This window comes from Lissotriton vulgaris, chromosome 6 (genome assembly GCF_964263255.1).
Source record: "Lissotriton vulgaris chromosome 6, aLisVul1.2, whole genome shotgun sequence".
Lineage (NCBI taxonomy): Eukaryota > Metazoa > Chordata > Amphibia > Caudata > Salamandridae > Lissotriton > Lissotriton vulgaris.
In genome coordinates this window covers 42,257,307-42,277,048 of record NC_141694.1, presented here as the reverse complement: position 1 = coordinate 42,277,048, position 19,742 = coordinate 42,257,307, and positions in this window count along the sequence as shown.

Sequence of the window (19,742 nt, the reverse complement as noted above, 5' to 3'; positions counted from 1 at the left end):
CGTGCAGAGAGAAGGGAGTGTTATCAGCAATGCATATGTTGAAACTACACACTATGGGGGACCTATTTGTGGGTGGCACGGCACGTACATGGGAGGGGATTGTTTCAGGTGATGCGCCTTATTCGCAGCTGGCGCGTTTTCAGTTACACAGGGTGCGACATGCTCTGCGTGACCTCCTGGGGATTGACACTGAGGAACCGCTGACCGTCATGACGTATGCTTACGTGATCAACGCCAAGTCCCCCACTAAATTGATAACTAATTTATACTGCATCGCCGTCTCCGAGAGAACGACGGAGTATGCGAAACCTAGATTGGCTTGGCAACATGATCTGCAAATCGAGCTCCTGGAGGAGATGTGGCAGTATTGCTGTGCTAGCACCAGAAAGATCTCTTTGAACGGGCGCCATAGACTCCTGTATTTTAAGTTTTTAAACAGAACTTACTATACCCCAGAGAGGCTGTATAGGTAGAGGCTGAGAATCCCCGCACTGCGAGCGGTGCGATGCACAGGTTGCTGACTTCCTGCACCTCGTCTGGTCCTGCCCTGCTGTCCTTTCCTTCTGGTGCACGGTATACGGGGAACTTAATAGGATGGTTGGATTGGCACTGGTCCCGGATCCGCTCTTAGCTCACGGGGTTACTCGAAATCCCTACGTCCGGCGCATAGGCGGCCTATTGATATGGCTTTCCTATTAGTTAAGTGGTGCGTTGCGTGCGCATGGATGAGAGGCCCTACTCCTACCCTTAAGGCATGGAAGAGGGAACTGACATACTGCTGCACGCAATCTGTGCTTTATAGCAAATTGATGCCCCCGCGCAACAGGCCCAAGAACTCCTGGTCCTTAGTGCTGGACGGTGTATTGACGCGGGATGAGACGACTGAGGTTGGAGGTACAGGATGGTCTGACTCGAACAGTGTTGCAGAACAGTCATGCGGGTCGCTAGATGCCGAGATTGGGCAGTGACCTGACTAGATTGCCCGTGTGGGTCATAGTGTTGCTGCCTGGGCGCGGGTGGGACAGTTCTCGTCTGCATTCTGGATGGCCCAGCTCCTGCTTCCGATGCCGGGAAGGGCTAGCCCCTGGATGTTACTGGGTGATATGTCTAGTGCCGTATCCCTGTACTGATTTGCCTCATGATTACTGTGTTTTTAACAAACGAAGATGTGTTTTACTTGTCTCTCAATAGCTGCCAGAAATTATTGTCACTGCTGATGATGCCCTGTTTTTGGTTTATTTTTCTTCTTGTAAAATGCCAATAAAATAAAATAACAAAAAAAAAACAATGTTTTGCGACCGAAATGCGGTCTCAAAACATTTGCATTTTACTACTAACTTCAAGTTGGTGTTAACCCTTTGCAAATGGGAAAGGGTTCCTAAGGAACCCCATCCTCTTTGTGAATAGTAGTACAGTATTTTTTAGGAGCAGGCAATGGTCCCACGAACCACTGCCTTCCCATAAAAAAGAAAATGCAACCTGTTTTCCTTTCATTAAAACGGGCTGCATTTAAAAAAAATATATATTGCTTCATTTCAAAGCAATCACGGACATGGTGGTCTGCCGACCCCAGCAGGCTACCATTCTCGTGATTTTAGCAATTACTAATGGGTCGATTTGCGATCCCTAGGAATCACTAAATGAAACTCATGGAGTTTCATCACAATTAGGAAATTGCTATTTCCGTAATCATGAACTCTGGAACTGAGGCTAGGGAGATGATGTAGCATCCTCTTGTGAAAGGATGTGGCGTAAGCATATGAGTGCAATACATATGGCCATGTCTGAACTGGGGTGGTGTGGAGTGCAAAAAATCGATGGATTTAGGCCCAGATCTCTGTACTGGGGTGAAAGTATGACATTGTTCTGCATTCTGTCCATCAACTGTGGTTTTATCACGGAACTCCACTAATGTCATATTCTCTCTCAACCTTGTTTTTTTTTTTTTTTAAATAACGCATATAAAATCCTGCAAGTAAGTTTTGAAACAACAGTAAAAATGTGCAGTGAATCCTAAAATCACCTGCCACAAAAGGTTTATGGCATAACATTTAACCTGAAGGTGAAGTTTAACATAGTTGACAAACTCTGCAACTTTGTAAAATCTGCAAAACGTTGCTTTTATCATTATAACTTCACACATAACCCAATTCCTAATTATTGAAAAACTGCACTTCAGAAGGTAAACAACTTGGGTCATTTTGAAAGCATTTCCTCGACAGCGTGGAATTCTGTGATCTTTGTGAACTGATTTCCTTTCCTGTCTAAGTTAAAAATATGAATCTATGTGATAGAGCTATAATTGATCATATCAATATCATTGGCAGCAGTTCTTAGACCAGGAGTCTGCAACCTTCTCTGTCATGAGAGCTACTAATATTAGTGTTGTGATAGTGACCACATCAGAAATGATTACATTGGTGGCCAACATATGCAAGATTACTACCAACGATCACCTCAGTGCATCCGGCATGGTTGCCAGCAGTAAAGTTAAAACATATTTCTCAATATAGAATGCCTCTACATGGGTAACACATAACAACCTTAGCTGCAATGACTCTGGCACCAAGGTAATAAATAACAATTGTAAAATATCTCTCCAATCCCACACAGTTTATCACTCAAATATCGCTTTTAAATATATTTTTTTATTTTTTTCTCGGAATATCTGCTTATGTGTTATGAAAATAAATAAATTCCCTATCAAATATACAATCCCTATTTTAGTATATGTAAATTTAACCAAGCAAAAGCTTCTATTTTCGTAGGCAGGTCCCCACACTGGAGAGCTAGGAGACTGGAGAGCTAGTAGTTGGAGTAGCTTGCCTTAGACTAAAAATGTCTAGATGTAATCCACCAATCCTATTTCACATCATCCACAAGGATCGCATCCACAAACCGGGTGGCGACATCGCCATCTCAGACAAAAGCACCCTCCGCCTCACCACCTACTCAGACAACCACGCAACCAACGCCTCCACTTCCAGGATCAGACCAACTCGTACACCACCCTCTGGAGCACCCTTATCTGCAGATCCTGCACCCACTCCTCCCTTAAGCGACTCCATAATGGACTACATTGCACCCCACGCTCTTGCCTCCTCAGACTGCATCCTCCTCGGCGACCTCAACTTTCACCTGGACAACCCCAACGCCATGAACATATCATCCCTGCTGGAAAACCTCACCACCGTCAGACTCAAACAAAGGGTCACCTCCCCAATCCAATCAGCAGCACACACGCTCGACCCCATCTTCTCCACCAGCGATATCACCTTCAGTCTCACCTCTGAGCTGATTTGGACTGACCACTGCTGTGTCCACTTCTCCTTCACCAAACCCACAGTACACCACCACATGCAGCACTACCCTGGCAAAAGTTGGAAGAAGGTCACAGAAGAACAGCTACCACCTCCCTCAGCCAAATCCTACCTCCAAAATCTGCAGATGCTAATACCTCAGCATGCAACCTCCACCGAGGAATCACCAACTGTGCAGACACACTGTCTCCCCTCAAGAAAGCACAAAGGAAGCCACACTCTAAAAAAGCCACTTGGTTCTCTTCCGCCCTTCATGAGTCCAGATGCATCAGTAGACAGCTCGAGAAGACATCGAGGAACAGCAAGACCCCAGAAAACTACTTAGCCTTCAGAACCGCTGTCACCGCACATCACCACCTCATTAGAACAACAAAGAAAGCAGCCCTACAAGAAAGGATCAATGCCAATGCACTCAATAGCAAAGAACTGTTCACTGTGAGCAAATAATTTGCCATACTGTGCACAGAGACAGCAGACATCCTAGTCTCCCAAGATCTCTGCAACAACCTCAGTACCTTCTTCCACCACAAGATTAAGGGGATCTATGACAGCTTCAACAGCCCAAGACCCAAGACCCTCTCAATCCACTTGCAACCACCACACCCAACGACACAGGAAACAAGCAGACCCTGACCAGCTTAACTCCCCTCACTGCTGACCACACCCTCAAGATCATGAAGGACATTCACTCCAGAGCACCCTCAGACCCTTGCGTACACCACATTTTCAACAGAGCCAGCACCTACATCGCCCCCGAACTCTGCTGCACCACTAACTGCTCCATCAACTCCACCACATTCCTCTTGCTGAAGAAACCCTCTGCCGACCCAAAAGACCACAAGAACCTCAGACCCATCTTTCTGCTCCCCTTGCCAACCGAGGTCATTGAGAAGCCCATCAATGCCCAACTCTCCGAGTTCATCAAAGCTAACCACATCCTGGACTTCTCTCAATCTGGCTTCCGAAGCAGTACTGAGACCGCCCTCCTTGCTGCCACAGATGAAGTCGGCACCCTCCTCGACTGAGGCGAAAGTTGCAACCCTCATCCTCCTGGGCCTCTCGGCCACCTTCTCCCACTGTACCCTATGCACAGGACTCCAGGAAGCACACATCCACGACAAAGCCCTGGAATGGATCTGCTCCTTCCTCACTGGCTGAACACAGAGAGTCAGACTACCACTGTTCCCCTCCGGACCTGCAAAGATTAGCTGCGGAGTGCCTCAAGGCTCCTCCCTGAGCCCCACCCGATCGCAGGCATCATCAGGAACCACGGGCTCAACATCGTCTCCTATGCCAATGACACCCAGCTGATCCTCTCCCTCACCAACAAATCCACAGTCACTAAGAACAACTTTCACGACGGGATGAACTCTGTCGCCACCTGGATGAAAGAGAGCTGCCTCAAGCTAACCTCAGAGAAGACCAAAGTCCTCATCCTGGGCTCCACCCCCTCATCCTGGGATGACTCCTGGTTGCGCGCACATCTTAGATCCCCCACACCCACAGACACACACAAAATCTCAGCATCATCTTGGACTCCTCGCTCACCATGAACTGCCAGATCAATACTGTCTCATCATCCTGCTTCCACACTCTACGCCTGTTCCGAAAGATCTTCAAGTGGATCCCCACCGAGTCCAGAGAGACATTCACCCACGCACTCATCAGCAGCAGGCTCGACTACAGCACCACACTGTATGCTGGCATCACCCAGAAACTCCTCAAGAAACTGCAGAAGATTCTGAACGCTTCCACCAGACTCATCCTCAATATCCTCTGATGCAGCCACATCACCAGCAACCTGAGAGACCTCCACTGGCTCCCAGTGAACAAAATATTCACCTTCAAGCTCCTTACACATGCCTACAAAGCCCTACATGATGCCGGACCTGCGTACCTAAACCACACCCTCGCATTCCACCCACCCACCAGAGACCTTTTCTCTAGGCCACCATCCCACGTATGCCCAAGACCACAGCCGAGAGAAGATCATTCTCTTCACAAAAAAGACCTGAAACACCCGCCTCTCCACCTCAGGCAATCACCGTCACTGACCCAATTTAGGAAGGATCTCAAGACCTGGAACGCCCTGCCGCTCCACCTCAGGCAATCACCGTCACTGACCCAATTTAGGAAGGATCTCAAGACCTGGAACGCCCTGCCTATCTACCTCAGGCAATCCCCGTCACTGAACCAATTTAGGAAGGATCTCAAGACCTGGAACGCCCTGCCCCTCCACCTCAGGCAATCCCCGTCACTGAACCAATTCAGGAAGGATCTCAAGACCTGGAACGCCCTGCCCCTCCACCTCAGGCAATCCCTGTCACTGAACCAATTCAGGAAGGATCTCAAGACCTGGAACGCCCTGCCTCTCTACCTCAGGCAATCCCCGTCACTGAACCAATTCAGGAAGGATCTCAAGACCTGGAACGCCCTGCCCCTCCACCTCAGGCAATCCCCGTCACTGAACCAATTCAGGAAGGATCTCAAGACCTGGAACACCCTGCCCCTCCACCTCAGGCAATCATCGTCACTGCCTCAATTCAGGAATGATCTCAAGACCTGGAACGCCCTGCCTCTCCACCTCAGGCAATCCCCGTCACTGAACCAATTCAGGAAGGATCTCAAGACCTGGAACGCCCTGCCTCTCTACCTCAGGCAATCCCCGTCACTGAACCAATTCAGGAAGGATCCCAAGACCTGGAACACCCTGCCTCTCTACCTCAGGCAATCCCCGTCACTGAACCAATTTAGGAAGGATCTCAAGACCTGGAACGCCCTGCCTCTCTACCTCAGGCAATCCCCGTCACTGAACCAATTTAGGAAGGATCTCAAGACCTGGAACGCCCTGCCTCTCTACCTCAGGCAATCCCCGTCACTGAACCAATTTAGAAAGGATCTCAAGACCTGGAACGCCCTGCCTCTCTACCTCAGGCAATCCCCGTCACTGAACCAATTTAGGAAGGATCTCAAGACCTGGAACGCCCTGCCTCTCTACCTCAGGCAATCCCCGTCACTGAACCAATTTAGGAAGGATCTCAAGACCTGGAACGCCCTGCCTCTCTACCTCAGGCAATCCCCGTCACTGAACCAATTCAGGAAGGATCTCAAGACCTGGAATGCCCTGCCCCTCCACCTCAGGCAATCCCCATCACTGAACCAATTCAGGAAGGATCTCAAGACCTGGAACACCCTGCCTCTCTACCTCAGGCAATCCCCGTCACTGAACCAATTTAGGAAGGATCTCAAGACCTGGAACGCCCTGCCTCTCTACCTCAGGCCATTCCCGTCACTGCCTCAATTCAGGAATGATCTCAAGACCTGGAACTTCCTGCCCCTCCACCTCAGGCAATCCCCGTCACTGAACCAATTTAGGAAGGATCTCAAGACCTGGAACTTCCTGCCCCTCCACCTCAGGCAATCCCCGTCACTGAACCAATTTAGGAAGGACCTCAAGAACTGACTCTTTGATTGAACCACAGTGCTTCTGACTGATCAGCAGTCCTCTCCGCCTCCCACCCCCAGAGCCTTGAAACCCTTATGGGTGTTTAGTCACGCTTTACAAGTCACATGATTGATAACAAGTCACTTGATATTATTATCTTCTCTATATCACTCTTTAACTCTTATTTCATTAATTCTTTTAATGCTGTTGAAAGGCCGGGTTTAGTTGTTTCTCCCTAATGAACATAACAAGAGCACATGTTAGTGAGGAAGCTGACATTGATGCTTTCTACTACCTTCTATTACCTTCTTACAGTTATCTGGGCTTATACTCTGTATCTATTAAATTTTAGGTTTCTCCTATTTTACCATTTTCCTGCCCAAGGCAAACCACATTAAAGACAACACAAAAAAGATCTGCACTCAAATGAAATGAAGCAGCCAAATCACAAAGCAATACATTAAGGACATTTAAAGAGATTTTTTATATTAATTAAGTAGAAAAATCTACAAGTATTTTCTTGATTCGATCATATTTGTGCAGAGAAGAAGAACGTTCATGCCAGGTTTCAGTCCTTCAAAACGTTGTGTTAAGTCTTTCAACCATTATTTGAGAGAGCATCAACCATACATAAGACAGCGTGACAATGAAGAATGGCTGAGACTGCTGAGGTTTCTAGGTCAGACGGGGGAACATATTCGCCTTACAATCAGTGCTTAATTTAAGCCAGGGGTTCCCGGTGCTCGGCACTTAATTATCAATACCGATACTTGTGACAGTCTGCCACAAGGTAGCGCCGTCTGGTCAATTTAGAGATGACCACAACACCAGTTAATTATTAATTCAATAGAAATCAAAAATCAATATTACTTGCCGCCCAAGTCGTTCCTATAGCGTTGGGGGCCTTAAAAAGTCCAAATCGTCACACTTGTAGGTGTGTGATGGTTAGTAGTTGTGTTGTTGCCATCATTGGCAGTGCTGGCAGGGGCAATCTGCGGTGCAAGCTGCAGTAGCCTCCCGGCGAGAGCCCTAGCACATCATTTGTTTACAAGTTAAGCACTGCTACAAATGCATCATTGTAATAAAATATGACGTCATCACAGATCAACATTATATGAGTCAAGGAACCAGGATCATTATTGTGACCCCATGATTGGTCATAGTCACCCGAACACAAGCTATTCAGAAGAACTGAAGTACAATACTCGGTGAAAACTAATTTCTTCTAGTCGTGCCTCAAGTTTTGGTCGAGAAAATATGTAAAGTTCACCTATCAAGATCTTGCCCAGTCTGGGAGACTCAAAATCCAGGGCATTTCTGCAGCAATGGTCTTGGAGCAGGCAGGGTAACGTTTTTGTTCAACTTTTGAAAGTTTACTAAACATAGAAACAGGAAAAAAGTCTTGATGCTGATTCAGAAGATATGTGTGTCTGAGTAACCGTCTCACTCCTGAAATTCAGTGCTGAAAGAAAAATCTAAAATCTGTGTGAAGCGTACTCCATCTGTTCATAAACCTGAAAAGCATGGAATGAAAAGACATCTTCCCCAAATAGCACTACCAGATGCACCCTGCAATAAAAGAGGTGTTTGTATTTATTAAAGGTTGCAAAGTTTTTCGCTTTTTAACATTTCAGTGTAAAGTGAGGCTATGCGTTAATCTGTATTCATATATATTTTAATAACACTAAAAAAATTATCAGCGTGATATGTGTTTTATAGAAACTGTGCTCGATTCACAAAGATTTTGCTATGATGTATTCTTGTACAAGGTCGGACTGGTGAAAAAATAGACCTGGGCGCCATAATAAAAGTGGCCCTGATTAGCGAGCCAGATAGCTAAATAAAGTGGCCCAAATTTGCATATCAGGTCCGTTTTTAGCATGTAAACACATGCTGTATGCCCACTGCGAGGCTATTTTGCGAAGCGGAGGAGAATGTGTGCATTTGTGTTCACTGCAGGGAATGCGTGTGGCAATATCAAGGAAATTAGCAGTAAAAAGTGGCCCACTTGGCCATAAACGTAGGCCAGCTAGAACCTGTTCAAAACCGACCCACACACTGACTTGTCAGACGAGCCCACCAAGCACTGCCTGATTGCCCTGTGGGCCAGTCCAACCCCGCTCTTGTGGTACTCCCTAGGAACTACTGAATCCTAGGAGTAAACAAGGAATACTACAAGAGTAGGTCACACCTACTCATGGCAAACTCTGTGTGAATCCGGGCCTTGGCGATCTATTCCTGCACAGAATACTTGTGAGAAAGGTGGCCAGGCAATTACAAGTTCTCTAGTAGGTTTTCTGCTTGGATGAATTTGACTGCAGTGAAAAGTATTTTACTATGCAGAGAAAAAACACTGCCTAGGTGAAGTTAAACAATGAAACTTTGCAGTGGGCGAGAAACAAGGAACTTTGCAAACCTTTGCAAATTAAAAAAGCAAAAAGCATTTCCACTGCCGTAGATGTTTGTGCACATTCCGAACAAATCATGTGACTGTCACACGTCAGTAAACCGGTATTATCCCTAGTAATGGCTGCAAAAATACAAATACAAAAAGCTGTATATCACTATAAGTATGCCAAATGTGAGGCTGTGCTTAAAATCCAAATTTTATAGATTTTGGGCTTGATTTCTAGAGTGACGGTCGGGTTACTCCTTCACAAGCGTGGTGGATATTCAGTCTGACTTATTTCAAATGCATTATAACCTGTGGCGCCTGTAATATGTGGAAGGGATGTCCGTCACCTTTGTGACATAGTAACTCGTTAGACAAACTCTAAATTGGGCCTATAAAGTCCTTGGATGGGTTTATCGATTTATTTATTTCAAATGTTAAAAATAATTCAGGAAGCATACTGTCGCTATTCGGCCCGTGTTCCACACCACTGTAAAACTGCACTTCAGGAGGTAAACAAGGTGGTTTATTTTTAGTGACTTTTCCAAACAAAATATAAGTTGGGTATTTAACATGATGAGAATTAAAAGGTATGCTTAGCAGCAGCGGCTCGTCCACAGGAGAGAGTGGAGGAGCGAAACCCCGCTTACTGCAAGCGCAGCAACCAAACACACAAAAATAAAATGCCATAATAGTGGCATATTATTTTGCAGCAACCTAGTGCATTGTACAATGTGATCGTGAAGCAGGGGGCGGGGCTTAATCCTGCTACTGCAGGATTACTGCTGCTCCTTTTAGTGCGCATGTCGGGTTGGCCGGCTGGCTACCCACTGTTGGCTCGACAGTTGCACAGTAGAACCAGCAATCCCCCAACTGTTAAACAGCCTCAAAATGGGTCTAAACTGGGGTGGCATGGTGAGCAAAAGAATGATGGCTTTAACCCAGATCTCTTGACTTGGGGTGAATGTTTTGATTTGTTCTGCATTCCGTCCATCAATTATGTGTCTTTTGCTTTCTCGCCCACCAATCCTGGAGCTGCTCTCACGCTGATGAGAGCAGTTCCTGGATTGGTTGGATTCACATTCCACTAAGCAGGAAGTCCTTCCAATCCTGCTCGTGGAATGCAGCGGAGAAGTGCGGCATATATAGTGACTTTGGTGCCATCACTCCCTACCATATTTTTTAAATGGTTGCCACCACTGATGCTTAACAAAAGGCAAACGTGTTCAGAGCTGGTCTGAGGAACCAAAAGCAGCCCTTGTAAAACAGCCCCGGCTAACCATCCCTTCTCCCTTTATTTCCTTGCACAATCTCTCATCTATTCACTCTCTCTCTCACCCCCTCTCTTCTCCCACTCTGATTACTTTCTCTCTACCTTCGCCATCCCCTCTCTTTCCCTGTCTTTTGAAGCCTCCCTGTACCTGCTGCAATTGCTCTGGGAGCTGGAAAAAGTGGCAGAGGCACTAGGAGCAGCTCTGTGCTTTCAAAACTGGCCTCCAAGGTCTCAAGCCTACAGGGATATGCCTGGTGGACTAAAAGCCCTGTACGGCTCTGGATGCATTCTATTGTCATTGGACAAGACTGAAGGAAAGTCAGTAGAAATAAGTAACTCTGCTCAGTGTCGGACTGGGACAAGGCCCTGGTAGCAAAATAAAAGTGCCCCGACCCCAATAGTGAATTCGACGGCAAAAACAAGTTGCCTATATTCTGCAAATTGGTACAGATTTTGTAAAGACATACTTCGGAAGTCTTTTACAAAGTATAGGAGACAGCATAAATTTGTGCTTGATGTAGGCAATGTTTGTGGCAATGTCAGGAAAATCAACAGTAAAAAGCGGCCCACCAGTCCATAAAAGAGGCTCACAAACAGCAAAAGCCCGGCTCACACAGTGACCCGTCAGACACATCCTTCAGGAACTGCCAGTTTGCCCTGTAGCCCATTTTGATCCTGAGCCTGCTGCAGTGGGAGAGTAACTGTGAAATGAGGAAATCTGGGCTGTTGTATTAAACTAAAGGGCCAGATATACAAAGCATTTTTGTGGTCATTAATCCTCCAATTAACAGTATGCAACCACAAAAACACATTTAGCAATGTGCTAAATCCATATTAAGGGGTTGAAACTATTTTCTTACTCCTAAAATAGGTTTAGAAATGAATAAGGAATAACTATTTAGAAGGGGATTGTAGTAGGCCGAGCTTCAAAATAGAAATTCCCATTCATATACCAGTGGTTTAGATCAGGATCAGTGGTCTTAAACCATTGAAAAGTTCCTGAATTCCAACTTGGGTTGGTAAGCCATTCACAGAAGGGAAGGGGTGCATTTGAAAATGGTCCACAGAATCACTGGCAACTCTCAAACAAGCTTATTATTATTATTTTTAAGTAAACTTTTCATCTTCCTGTAAGGAAAATTGACTGCCTTAAAAAAGGTTGTTTTATTGAAAGGCAAGTAGAGACATACTGGTCTGTTGACCCAAGGAGGCCACCATCCCTGTGAGTGCCTCTAGTCAGAGTTAATTACAATTTGTGACCTACCTTATGAATATTAAAAAGGTGGGCTGGATTATGGCCCACTCAGCATCCTAATTTGTCAAACTGACTTATATGTACATAGATCAGTTCAGAAAATAATATACAGTTTGCAAAAATACTGGCCGCAAATTTAGCAAGCAATAAATAGTGCATTTGGCCCTATGATCTCTTTGTACTGATTATATAGAATGACAATGTTAAATATATGTATCTATGCATGACAGCCGAAATGTGCCCTATCAATATCATCTGTATTTGGGCTACCAACCTTGAAATGAAATACAATATCCTCCCCTCCCATTTCTTCAGACACTGTTACAGGCATATAATCTTGCCATATGCCATATTTTCAGGATCCCCACCAAAGTTAATCTTATATACAGTAAATTTACACAGAACTAAATAACATACTCGGCAGGCCCAGGCAATAAAAATTTGCAATCATCTCCAGATAGTGCCCCCAATAGTAGCCACGCCAAAGTTGAAATTATTTGCAGACAATATTATTAATATATGCTGACCTGAACCGCAGTGTGATTGCATAGCGCGCTGCGCTTAGAATGGCAACAGTGCAATCTTCGGCGTGTATTTTGAAAGAATCCCGGTTTTGATATTTTATTTAATTTCATTTCTGGTTCCCCTGGTTTTAAATTGCTAGCCCCATTACTTGCACTATAATTCTTGGAATCACTCACTGCTTCTTAAGCGGGTCCCTTTTTCATCTCCACTATTACGGCGGACATATTGGGGGAGAGAAGGACGCCTGGCGGCGCCATCTTTGTTGACGGTCTAGTCGTCAGAAGGACGCTAGACCTCTATTTAAGTCGGGTAAACCTAGCGGCAATTCTTGACCTGACCTGCAGTGTGATCACATAGCGCGCTGCGCTTAGAACGGCAACAGTGCAATCTTCTGCGTGTATTTTTAAAGAATCCCGGTTTTGATATTTTATTTAATTTAATTTCTGGTTCCCCTGGTTTTAAATTGCTGGCCCCATTACTTGCACTATAATTCGTGGACTCACTCACCGCTTCTTTAGCGGGTCCCTTTTTCATCTCCACTATTAAGGCGGACATATTGGGGGGAGAGAAGGACTCCTGGCGGCGCCATCTTTGTTGACGGTCTAGTCGTCAGAAGGACGCTAGACCTCTATTTAAAACGGTCATGTTGACGCACAGCGGGCACGCACAGCGGGCACGCGCAGCGGGCTCGCCGGATTTCCACCGGAGTTACGCCTGAGTTCAGCCCGTCTGCGCCTGTCCGAGCTCGGCCGGGCTCAGGGGCCTGGCCTACTGGTGGGCGACAGGTATTTTCCTCTAGAGACCTACACGATTTGGATATTGGTAGGCATATGCTAGATTCCACCATTATGACTAAGCTAGAAGATATGAATATCCTTCGACCCCTCAGGGGGAGGGTTGGGGTAGACCCGCCTTCTCTGAAGCTAACCAGCTTAAACACAATGTCACTGCATAAGCATCATCTTGAAATCTTCACTCTTCTTCAAGATGAGGACATTGATGTTTTAACTCTCACGGAGACATGGTTGGGCGAAAATTCGCTGCCTGACATAATAGCTGCACTCCCCAACGATTATGATGCGGTATGGCACAATCGTGCGGACAATGCCCGGGGCGGGGGGGGGGTAGCTATTCTGTTTAAAAAATATCTAAAGGCTGTTAAAACAATGGCTGAGACCGTAGATCTAGCCGACATACTCGGAGTGAAGATTACTCTGAATAATTCATGCCTTGTGATTCTTACAGTCTACCGTCCTCCAAACTCCACCTCAGCATGCAACGATTTATTTGTCCCTATTAAGTCAGATTTTTGCACAAGATACCAAAAAATTGTGATAACCGGGGACTTCAACATGCATTGGGATAAAGCCCAGAAAGACCCGGCAACTTGACACTTGGAGAATATTATGTCTTCACTTGGCATTAAACAGCTTGTAGATGCCCCCACACATATTAAGGGGCATACCCTGGACCTTATCTGGACCTCAGACCCAAAGGTGAACCTTGTGGACATTTTACCTTGTGTCTGGTCGGATCATCACTTGGTGAACTGTGTGATCCCCATTGTTGGTTATCCAGCCCAAAAACCTAAAAAACTGAAAAAAGTTTGTCAGTGGATAAAAGTTGATTCACAATCCCTGACCAGTACTCTTCCTGATCATGTTCAATCATTGGCTTCTAGTGGGGATTTAGAACAGGATTATAAGGACGTAACGTGGAATCTGAGTCAGGCGATTGACCAGATAGCACCTGAGAAACTACAAAAAGCAAAAGGAGTAGGAAAAGGGGCTCCATGGTTCACTCCGCTCCAGAGGGACCATAAAAAGAAGCTCCGTTATCTAGAAAGGAGTTGGACGAGAACAAAAGATGATATAGATCGGGAACAGTATAAAATCTCACTCAAGTCATATAAAAAACTGATTATGGCAACAAAAGCAGAATTTTACGAAACCAGCATAAATCAGGCCGAGAATATCCAGAAAGAAACGTTTAAAATCTTAACAGAGTTGAGTAAAAAACCAGAAATTACTGAAACAACAATAAACGTTGATAGCTTTCAACGCTTCTTTCTTGAGAAGGTGGAGACTATTCTTTCTGAGATTAAGAACAGCACCCTGAATGGCCCTTTTCCATTACAGGAAGCTCAAATCTCCCCAGAAGTTTCTATTTCAGGGTTTCCTGAGACAGACTCTCTTAGTCTTGAGCAGCTTATGAGTAGAACCAAGTCAGGTTCTCTGGCGGACCCGTGTCCCCCTAGGGTTTTCCGTCTGGCGCGTCCTATTCTAGAAGATCATATCATCTACCTTCTTAACAGCTCAATGGAGACTGGCCATTTACCATCGAGTCTCAAGGAGGCACGTGTTAAGCCTTTGTTAAAGAAGTCAGGAGCCGACCCGGCTATTTTAAAAAACTATAGGCCGATATCCCAACTGCCTTTTCTGTCCAAGGTATTGGAGCAACATGTGCTGAAGTCCCTTTCCTTATTCCTGGAGTCACACCATCTACTCCAGGAGCGTCAGGCAGGGTTTCGTGCACATCACAGCACCGAGTTGGTGATGCTCTCGGTGCTGGATGAGCTTAGAGGTATGGCTGACAGTAAGAAACCGAGCGCCCTGATACTTTTAGACCTGTCGGTGGCGTTCGACACTGTCAGCCATTCCTTACTACTGGACAGACTGGCCACTTTTGGGATAAGGGGTTTGGCCCATCAATGGCTTCAATCCTTTTTGACGGGCAGGACGCAGAGGATCTAACTGGGGATTGTATCTCCGATGTGGGTATCCTGGCGTGCGGAGTCCCTCAGGGCTCCGCATTATCCCCACTATTATTCAACCTCTATTTGCAACCGTTGATCAATTCTCTAGTGAACATGGGTTTTTGTGTGTTTAATTACGCCGATGACACCCAGTTGCTACTGAGTATTGATAATACGGCTCTGGTGCAGACCAATGCCCAGAACATTCTGAGACATACGGTTGGCTGGATGACTGCAAAGCTGTTGAAAATAAACCCGGAAAAAACTGAGGTTTTGGTGGTTTCGACCTTAGACTCACCCAGGAGTGACCTATACTGGCCCCAGGAATTAGGCCCCTCTCCGATACCGTGTAATAAATTAAAAAGTCTCGGTATCAAGATTGACAATGAGTTGTCAATGGCCAGTCAGATTTCCTCAGTAGTAGGGATGTGTACTGGTCTGATCAGACAGTTGCGTAAGCTAGCCCCCTTCTTTCTCTTTCTGTGCTCTGATGGTTGTTTCTGCTACCATCATCTCGAGGCTGGATTATGGGAACACCCTCTATTTAGGTCTGCCTAAAACCTTGACCAATAGATTGCAAGTGGTCCTGAATGACGCGGCGCGATTAATCTTCAGGTTACCTAGAAAAAGGGATTGGTGACGTTACAACGCAGGCTATTACAACGCCTGCTGTTACAACGCAGTTTTTACATCGCATACCATTACAACGCATAGTGCTTTTAAGCGCTGGATAGTGAATTATTTAATTTACTATTCCAACTCCAGTTCCCGTGGATAGTAGGGAAGGTGTTGGATAGTAAATTAAATATATTCCCTATCCTAGAGCGCCCCCCAGCGCAATGTGTTGTAATGGTTTGCGTTGTAATGGTTGCGTTGTAATGGTAGTGTGTTGTAATGAATGCGTTGTAAGTGATGTTTCCCAGAAGAACCCATGCCTCTCCCCTACTGCTTAAGTTACATTGGCTTCCTATTGAGCAGAGGGTGGAGTTTAAGAGCTTATGCACGGCCCATAAGGCTATCTATGGGCAGGCCCCTGCCTATATCAAAGAACGCTTGGAGATCTATAACCCCAAACGAGTTCTGAGGTCTTCGAATTCCCAGCTACTGGTCTGCCCTAGATACAAGCTTGCAACCAAAGGAGGGAGATTCTTTTCGGTTTTGGCTCCACAGATATGGAACAAACTACCAGAACCGCTTCGGAGAGAAGTAAATCTCCTGCGTTTTAGGAAGCTGTTAAAAACGCTTCTATTTAGGGAGGTATTTGGCCCATTTAAATAGTTGTATTGTTGGCCTTTCTCTGCCTTACTTACGTTCTCAATCATTGCTGTTTGTCATCGGTCTAGAGCGCCTAGAGACCTGTAGGTGAGTTGGCGCTATACAAACCGAAGTTAACAATAACAATAACAATTTTCTATTTAGCAGCAGAACCATGTAATATTCTAAATGCATTTGCTAAAGTAGAAGAGTTTACAATAATAGGTGGGTATAGGTTAAGTCAAGCTAAGACAGAGGTTAAATCAAGCTAAGACGGAGGTGCTTTGGTTTAATGCCCCATCTGTCTTGCTGTCTTTTCATCCTCGTTATTATATATGGGGTAACCCGAAATGAGTCCTAGGACCTGGGTATCAAGTATTACAGATATGGTGGTCCTAGACATAGAATTCCACACACAAATCTTCAAACAATTTTAGCTTAGTTATTATTCATGCCGGAAATTGATTCCTAAAGTGAAAAAGCAAAAACATAAGAGCCCAAAAACACACAGGTGTCCAATATACATACACGCAAAACAGTTTATCGTTATTAAAAGTAGAGGAGAGAACTCTACTATTTATTCATAATAAAAATCTCCTCATATGGCAGTACACAATTATACAATATCTACAATTCGAGTCAGAAGGGGTTACGGAGAGAAAACAAAAGTGTTTTAGATTGAAATTCAAGTGCTCGTGCAAAGGATAGAAAGGACCAAGCGGTCAGGGGATATTGGTTGGTATGATTATCAAGAAATCTGTTAGCTTAGATGTAGACAGAGCCAGCCCTCAAAAGTTAGTTCGTAGTGAAGTTTGTAATTGTCTTTAGCAAAGGTCCCTTTGCTCAGATGGTTTTTTGATCTTCAAGGAAGGGTTGATGGGCAGGGGCATAAGAGATGCCGGCTCACTGTAGGGAAAAGCTGTCGACGTTTCGACCCAGGGATAAACAGGGCAAATTGTATCCTCATGGACGGGTCTTCATCAGGACGGGACGATGAAGGGAAAAGAGCATAGTTACATTGGATTCATGTAACCCCAGTAGTTAAGTAGGACACCTGTAACACAAATGTAGGGGCTCAGTTTGTTTAAAACCAACAACATGAAGGTTGATGATAAGTACTCCAGAAGCACTCACCCTGTTAGTGGTGTGCCTATATGCCAACTGGACAATTCGTTAAAAGAGAGCCGAGCAAGCGTGCTCTCGAGTACTAGGAGGAAAAATAAGAAACATAAAGCCATCAGTGCTGTGTTTCTTATGAATTTCAAATACAAAACATAGACTAGACAAAGACAAAAATGAGCAATATGAAGCTAGCTAAATGGACTCACCCTCGCTCAGTCGGCGAAAAGATGATGAGTTGGGTTTTCTGTGAAGCAATATACACGCTGTGTCTGTGGACAAGAATGTATAATGAGCTAAGTGGGTCAACAGTTACAAAGTCGGAGTGGTTACATGTAACATCAGGGGATGTTGGTTAGTCATAACATACCTCCTCCGTAGAACTGCGTGGCCTATCAATGGGGCTCTGTCTGTCGATGACTGCTGAGAGAAGCTCGATCAGCGTCAGGTTAAGTACTAGACGTGACGTCAACGTGCACGCTACTGACATATCACGCTATGGCAGGGGCTGTTGCCTAGCAACATACGTGGTGTGGGATAGAAGACAGACTCTAGGCGTCTTAGAAGTTCGGAAACATAGTAAACATGGAGGCATTCGCATGCAACGGAACATAATACACATTATATGCCTTATACAGTACATGGTTACAAAGTACATATAAATTATGCATCCGGATAACAAAGTTCCATATATTTTCAACTAAAGTACGAGCGTAAACAACAAGTTGAGCTTTCAGCCATTATACAGGGTGGACATTTGTCTTGTTGTTTCCTCGTACTCATTCAGACCCCGATTCACTGTGTCAAATATGTGCATCCATTTGCACTCTCGGAGACTAAGGGTACTGCCAAAGTTCCCACCCCTGATGTTTACCGCTACTTTTTCTAAGATCCACCACCGAAGACTTTCAGGTGGGTGGCCGAAGGTCAGAAAATGTTCCACCAAAGGAGCGCCTTGTACTTTGCAGCGTATTCTGCTTACATGCTGCAGAATTCGGGCTTTAACTTTTTGTATGGTCTGGCCCACATAAAGGAAATCACACGGGCATTTGATGGCATATATGACACCCGTCGAGTTGCAGTTCGTTTGGTGGCGTAAGGTATGGGTGTAGTTGTTGTGTGTACACTGCTTGATTTCCAGAGTCAAAGGGCAGGCCTTGCACCCACCACATTTGTAATGGCCGACCACTGGTGGGGTGTTCCACAGGGTCGTTTGTGAGTTGCTCTGTCTGCTATGTAGTAGGGATTGGACAACATAGTCCCTGACACTTTTCCCTTTCCTAAAAGCATGCATGGGGGGTTCTGGGATCCCTATCTCATCTGCCACAAGATGCCAATGACTATTTATAACTCTCTCAATATCATTGCTCCTGGTGTTGAAGGTAGTCACACAGGTCATTCTAGTGTTGGTGTCCTTGTCTTTGGTTTTAGGCTCAAGGAGAAATTCTCTGTGGCAAAACCATGCCTTCTTGCGAGATTTTTTGAGCAGTCTACGGGGGTATCCTCTGTCTGCTAGTCTTTCAATGAGTAAAGATGATTCTGTGAAGTAATCCAGCAGACAGAGCAACTCACAAACGACCCTGTGGAACACCCCACCAGTGGTCGGCCATTACAAATGTGGTGGGTGCAAGGCCTGCCCTTTGACTCTGGAAATCAAGCAGTGTACACACAACAACTACACCCATACCTTACGCCACCAAACGAACTGCAACTCGACGGGTGTCATATATGCCATCAAATGCCCGTGTGATTTCCTTTATGTGGGCCAGACCATACAAAAAGTTAAAGCCCGAATTCTGCAGCATGTAAGCAGAATACGCTGCAAAGTACAAGGCGCTCCTTTGGTGGAACATTTTCTGACCTTCGGTCACCCACCTGAAAGTCTTCGGTGGTGGATCTTAGAAAAAGTAGCGGTAAACATCAGGGGTGGGAACTTTGCCAGTACCCTTAGTCTCCGAGAGTGCAAATGGATGCACATATTTGACACAGTGAATCGGGGTCTGAATGAGTACGAGGAAACAACAAGACAAATGTCCACCCTGTATAATGGCTGAAAGCTCAACTTGTTGTTTACGCTCGTACTTTAGTTGAAAATATATGGAACTTTGTTATCCGGATGCATAATTTATATGTACTTTGTAACCATGTACTGTATAAGGCATATAATGTGTATTATGTTCCGTTGCATGCGAATGCCTCCATGTTTACTATGTTTCCGAACTTCTAAGACGCCTAGAGTCTGTCTTCTATCCCACACCACGTATGTTGCTAGGCAACAGCCCCTGCCATAGCGTGATATGTCAGTAGCGTGCACGTTGACGTCACGTCTAGTACTTAACCTGACGCTGATCGAGCTTCTCTCAGCAGTCATCGACAGACAGAGCCCCATTGATAGGCCACGCAG